The sequence below is a fragment of the Saccopteryx bilineata genome, chromosome 1, assembly GCF_036850765.1.
Source record: "Saccopteryx bilineata isolate mSacBil1 chromosome 1, mSacBil1_pri_phased_curated, whole genome shotgun sequence".
Lineage (NCBI taxonomy): Eukaryota > Metazoa > Chordata > Mammalia > Chiroptera > Emballonuridae > Saccopteryx > Saccopteryx bilineata.
In genome coordinates this window covers 400,200,182-400,206,181 of record NC_089490.1, presented here as the reverse complement: position 1 = coordinate 400,206,181, position 6,000 = coordinate 400,200,182, and positions in this window count along the sequence as shown.

Here is a 6,000-nt window from a genome sequence, read left to right as displayed (position 1 = left end):
TTTGTTGTTTGTTTTTGTTTTGTTTTTTGCTCAAGCCAGATGAGCCCTCGCTCAAACTGGCGACCTCAAGGTCTCAAACCTAGGTCCTTCTGCATCCCAGTCCGATGCTCTATCCACTGTGCCACCACTTGGTCAGGCTAAACACTGAGTCTTTAAGAGAGAAAAATACTGGCAGAGAGAAGACAAGTGACAGCCTTCCAGAATCATAGAGCAAACAAGTGCAGTCTCAAATGGCCTGTCCATTAGCTATGATCTTATTTGCTGAAATACGGAAGGTTTGTGAAAGATTGTTTGAAGCTGAGGCCCACAGACCAGCACCAGTCCATAATAATGTCTGCTGTGATTTTTCCAGAAAACAAAAATACATTTTATTTAAGATTGGCTGGTGAGCCCATGCTCAAGCAACCTCTAGGTTTCAAACCTGGATCCTTAGCAGCCCAGGCCATCACTCTATCCCAGGGGTACCCAAACCCTGAGGCCATTTATCCGGCCCCGCCGCACTTCTGGAAGGGGCACCTCTTTCATTGGTGATCAGTGAGAGGAGCATAGTTCCCATTGAAATACTGGTCAGTTTGTTGATTTAAATTTACTTGTTCTTTTTTTTTTTTTTTTGTATTTTTCTGAAGCTGGAAATGGGGAGAGACAAACAGACTCCCGCATGCGCCTGACCGGGATCCACCCGGCATGCCCACCAGGGGGCAACGCTCTGCCCACCAGGGGGCGATGCTCTGCCCCTCCGGGGCGTCACTCTGCTGCGACCAGAGCCACTCTAGCGCCTGGAGCAGAGGCCAAGGAGCCATCCCCAGCGCACAGGCCATCTTTGCTCCAATGGAGCCTCCCTGCGGGAGGGGAAGAGAGAGACAGAGAGGAAGGAGAGGGGGAGGGGTGGAGAAGCAGATGGGCGCCTCTCCTGTGTGCCCTGGCCTGGAATTGAACCCAGGACTTCCGCACGCCAGGCCGACGCTCTACCACTGAGCCAACCGGCCAGGGCCATAAATTTACTTGTTCTTTATTTTAAATATTGTATTTGTTCCCGTTTTGTTTTTTTACTTTAAAATAAGATATGTGCAGTGTGCATAGGGATTTGTTCATAGTTATTTATTTATTTATTTATTTATTCATTTTTAGGGAAAGAGGAGAGGGAAAAAGAGAAAGAGAGAGAAATGGGGAGGAGCAGGAAGCATAACTCCCATATGTGCCTTGACCAGGCAAGCCCAGGGTTTTTTGAACCAGTGACTTCAGCATTCCAAGTCGACGCTTTTATCCATTGCACCACCACAGGTCAGGCCATAGTTTTTTTTATAGTCTGGCCCCTCTACGGTCTGAGGGACAGTGAACTGGCCCCCTGTGTAAAAAGTTTGGGGACCCCTGCTCTATCCTCTGCACCACCGCTGGTTAGGTGGATTATAGGATACTTAAGATTATGTGCTCTCTCGAGGGTGGTTAGGTTTAGTTCAAAGGTGTGTTAACCAAGAGGCTCAGAAACAAGGACAGGGACTGTAACTTGTGGCTACACACCATGGTCTTCCCAGTTATGATCAGATCACCCTGAGAGGTTACTTTCCATAGAACTCCCCTTTTTTTGTCCACAGGACAAATGTGTTTATCAAGACTGCGGGGAGGGGTGAATGAAGTGAACCAGCAGTGCCAGGAGCAGGAACAGGAGAGGGGCAGCTGAGTCCTAAGTGCCTGATGTAAACCTAGAAGCCTGAGTTTATTCAATAAGGCCATGGACGGGGCAGGACCAAAGCTTGGTTTATTGAAAACTTCTCGAAGGTGGGAAATATGGGGCTCAGGGGAAGAGGCAGGGGTGGCGGCACAGTAGATGGGGAGAGGCCCAGGCCTGAGAAAGCAGGAAGGAGAAGTCGAGGCATATTCAGCAGGAATTGGTGCCAGGAAGCGAGGGAGGGAGGGCAGGAACAGAGAGCATCAGGCAGAAGTGGGGACACTGCCCCTACCTGCCTCACCCCCTGGGTCCCTGGGGCTCTTCCCGGCTCCCAGAAGAGCCAGGCTATAGGGCCCTGCCCACCACCCTGCAGTCCTAGGCCCCGCCCAGATTCCTTTTCCTAGCCTTTGGATCAGGGATCACAATACACATTCCCCAGACTATTCGAGAACCAGGCTGGGCCAAGTCTACAGGAAAAAACGGTTCTCAAAGGCCGAGGTCCACAAAGACCCTGGAGTTCTCTCCCGCGAGGTTCCTCCTTCCCACCTGGACTTGGGACGGGGCTGCCCCCAAGAGACAGACCGCGGAACCGCCCAAGGTGGGGAGACTTGGTAATAAGAGGCGCCCCGCCCCTAGCCTTTTCGGAGTTGCGGGGGAGGGGATGTTTACCAGGGCAGTCCTGTGAGGCGCCGTGCGCGCGCGCCCTGAGTCACCCAGGAAGGATCTGGCACGGCCCCTGGTTTGGGCAGCCAATCTGCGGACCTCCCCCTCGTGGCACCATATCTGGGTTGGGGGGGGGGCGCCCAGCGTCTCTGCCTTCGCTTTACAGATTGGGAAACCCATGTAGTTTCAGACTGGAGAAGGGAGTCGAGGCAGAAGAGGGCTCTAGAAGGAGCAACCCTGAGGTCATCAGATCATGTATCTCATAGCTGGGGCACAGGACAGACGCTGGGGTGGTGATTGGGAGAGTCCGGACCAGCTGGGGGAGAAGAATGTGAAAGGTTTGGAGACAGGATGAAGGGAACATCTTGGGAGGAGCATGGGAGAGGGGAGGGGAGATCCATGTGCCAGGGAGGTGGGGCAGGGGAAATGTGGAACTTCGGAAAGGTGATATACAGTATTAATCTTTGCCCTCTTACCCACTACAACAAGTCCTTGCCTCAGCCGGGGCTGGCATGTCAGTGGCCTCAGGCCGTGGCCTCTCCCATAGTCTGTCTCCCCCACCTCTGCACTAAAGGGCCAGCGGCCTTTCCTGGCACCCAACTCCATCAGCCGCCTGGCATGAAGCCTTTCGCATCCTAGCCAATGTCTCGGCGCGTCCTTCCTTTTCTCCCGCCCTAGGGACATTCCCGGCCTGTTTCGACAGGGGGCGCTTGTACACACTTCTGTGCCTTGGCACCAGCCGGTTCCCTGCATCCGAACCGCCCTCTTCCGCATCGCCTCCTCTGCCCTTGGTGAACTTCAGAGCCCCTGTACCCAGCTCCAGGGCAGTCCCTTCCAGAATGCCTTCTCTGGAAGCATCTCCCGGCTCCACTCTCAGCCCCACTTTCCCCCCCCATTGATTTGGTGGTGGGGGTCAGGGGAAGAGAGGAAGAGGCATCAACTTATTGTTATACTTAGTTCCATTTAGTTGTGCATTGCCTTAGTTGCTTATCGTATGTGCCCTGACTAGGGATAGAACCTGTGACCTGAGCGTGCTGAGGAGATGCTTTATCCACTGAGCCAGTCAGCCAAGGACTTTCAGCCCCACTTCTTTTCCTGCCTCCTCAAACCAGGAACCAGAGAGAGAGAGAGAGAGAGAGAGAGAGAGAGAGAAAGAGCGAGCGCAGGGGCGCCCGCGGCTGCGGCAGGCTGAGCTCACCTGCCGCGGCGACGCAGAGGCTCCAGTCCTCGCACCCGCCAAGCAGCTAGCAGATGCGTCAGCTTGGGCCGACTCCTGACCTCTCTAGCCAGAGCTGCGCGAGGGTGGAGGCAATGAGGGGGCCTGGCTTTGGGGGCTGGAGTGCCTGGGGCCGGGAGAGCGGGGCAGCGGTTGCTTATACGCAGCCTCATGTACCTGAGGACATGAACTAGGCCCACGGCGGCGGCGGGGGTGGTGGTGGTGGTGGTGCAGAAGGTCTGGGGTTCAAAGTGGTTAAGTAGGGAGTCTCCGTGAATGTGGATTCCTGTCTTTGAACCCAGTCGCCCACTTCAGGTTATTCGGATGACCTCATTTCGCTGTGGGATGGAAGGCTCCTCTAGTCCTCTAAGACTGGACTACAGACAGGTGTCCATCCAGCTGCTCCTTGGTTTCTCCCACTAATAGGGAGCTCACTACTAAGAAAGTTTTTAAATTAATAGCCCCTTAGGCCTGGCTTATTTTTTCATTCAACAAATGTTACTTAGCACCTACTATGTGGCAGAGACTGATCACTGGTTTAGATAATGATTTTACAGTGACGAAACCAAGTCCCAAGCATCTTTGGTTCATGTTCTAAGATTCTTCTGAGCTTGTCAATCACTCCCTCCTGGAAACCCTCTGATCTCTGTTCTTGGGGTTAAAATCCTCTTCTGTACTCTGATAGGTCCCAGGCGTCCTCCTCATTAACACCCGCCACCCTTTCACTTCCAGAAACTGGAGAAGGCCTAGCCCCTTTTGGTTTGGATTTGACCAAGGTGTCTGGTGACGACTAATGCACCAACATCCAGTGAAAGCTGAATCCTAAGCTGGCACCCTGCTCCACCCAACTCCCAGCTCTGCTCTCTGGAGACAGTAGGGATGGGGGTGGCTGTGCTGAGGCTGTGCTGGTCCAGGTGAAACCTGGCTTCTACCGCATGGCACAGCCTTGAGAGCAGGAAGACCCGGGACATGTGGTGCAGGAAGTGGGAACTCCTGGAACTGCCTCTCGGAGTATAAGCCCCAGAGTGAGAGGCTTTGTCCCACACACATGAAGAAGATTGTAGGTGTGTCTTTCAGCACAGGTGTCTGGGGCCAGGAACCAGAGCTGCATATTTCACACTCATAAGCGAAGAACAGAAGGACAGATGGCCTGTCACTAGGAGACTTCTTGCATGGCTTGAAGGGAAGAACCTTCCTCTTGCTTTGGGGAGCAGCCCTTCCCCAGAGGGATGTATCTGCGACCCTGACATCATCTGTCCACCCTTGTTTTTCCTTCCATCCAGATTCCCCCCTCTCTTCTCAGATCTGGTTCACACTTATCCTTTGACTCTCTACTCAAATGTCACCTTTCTTGTCCATCCCATCTAACCTTGGTCTCCTCCTCTGGTTCTCTTTATCCACCCTACTTACTTTCTTCAGAACACTTACATGGCTGCTATTCACTAGAACTGTTCCTGACACTTCCATTAGAATGTCAACTCCAGAAAGGAAGAAATCTTATTTTCACTAGCTGTGCCTTGTATGCAGGGTGTTTGTTGAATGGATGAAGTTCAACGAACATCCTAAAGCTAGCCTCACCAGTGGTGGCACAGTAAAGAGAGTATTGACCTGGGATGTTGAGGTCCCAGGTTCGAAACCCTGAGGTTGTTGGCTTGAGCATGGGGTCGTACGTAGAACTCCATGGTTGCTGGCTTGAGCGCAAGATTGCTGGCTTGAGGAAGGGGTCACTGGCTTGGCTGGAGCCCCCAACCCTGTCAAGGCACATATGAGAAAGCAATCAATGAACAACTAAGGTGCTGCCAACTATGAGTTGATGCTTCTCATCTCTCTCTCTTGCTAAAAAAAAAAAAAAGTATTCTGTAATCGAATCCCTACCATGTCTCTCTCCTACCTCCATGTAATTTCCCCTATTTCCATTTCCCTCCTTAATTTCAGGTTCATAACAGAAGCTGCAAAATTGTTATTCTCCAGAGCATTTGAGATCTTGCTCCCTGGACTATATTGTCAGTTTGGCTCAAATAAATTCATACATATTCTCTACAGGTTTGGACATTTCTTACATCAATAGTCCTTAGCCTGACCAGGCCGTAGCACAGTGGATAGAGTGTCAGACTGGGATGCGGAGGACCCAGGTTTGAGACCCCGAGGTCGCCAGCTTGAGCGCGGGCTCATCTGGTTTGAGCAAAGCTCACCAGCTTTGACCCAAGGTCGCTGGCTCGAGCAAGGGGTTACTCGGTCTGCTGAAGGCCCACGGTCAAGGCACATATGAGAAAGCAATCAATGAACAACTAAGGTGTTGCAACATGCAATGAAAAACTAATGATTGATGCTTCTCATCTCTCCGTTCCTGTCTGTCTATCCCTATCTATTCCTCTCTCTGACTCTCTCTCTGTCTCTGTAAAAGAAAAAAAAAAAAAAATCCTTAGATCAGCCTGACCAGGGGGTGGTACAGTGG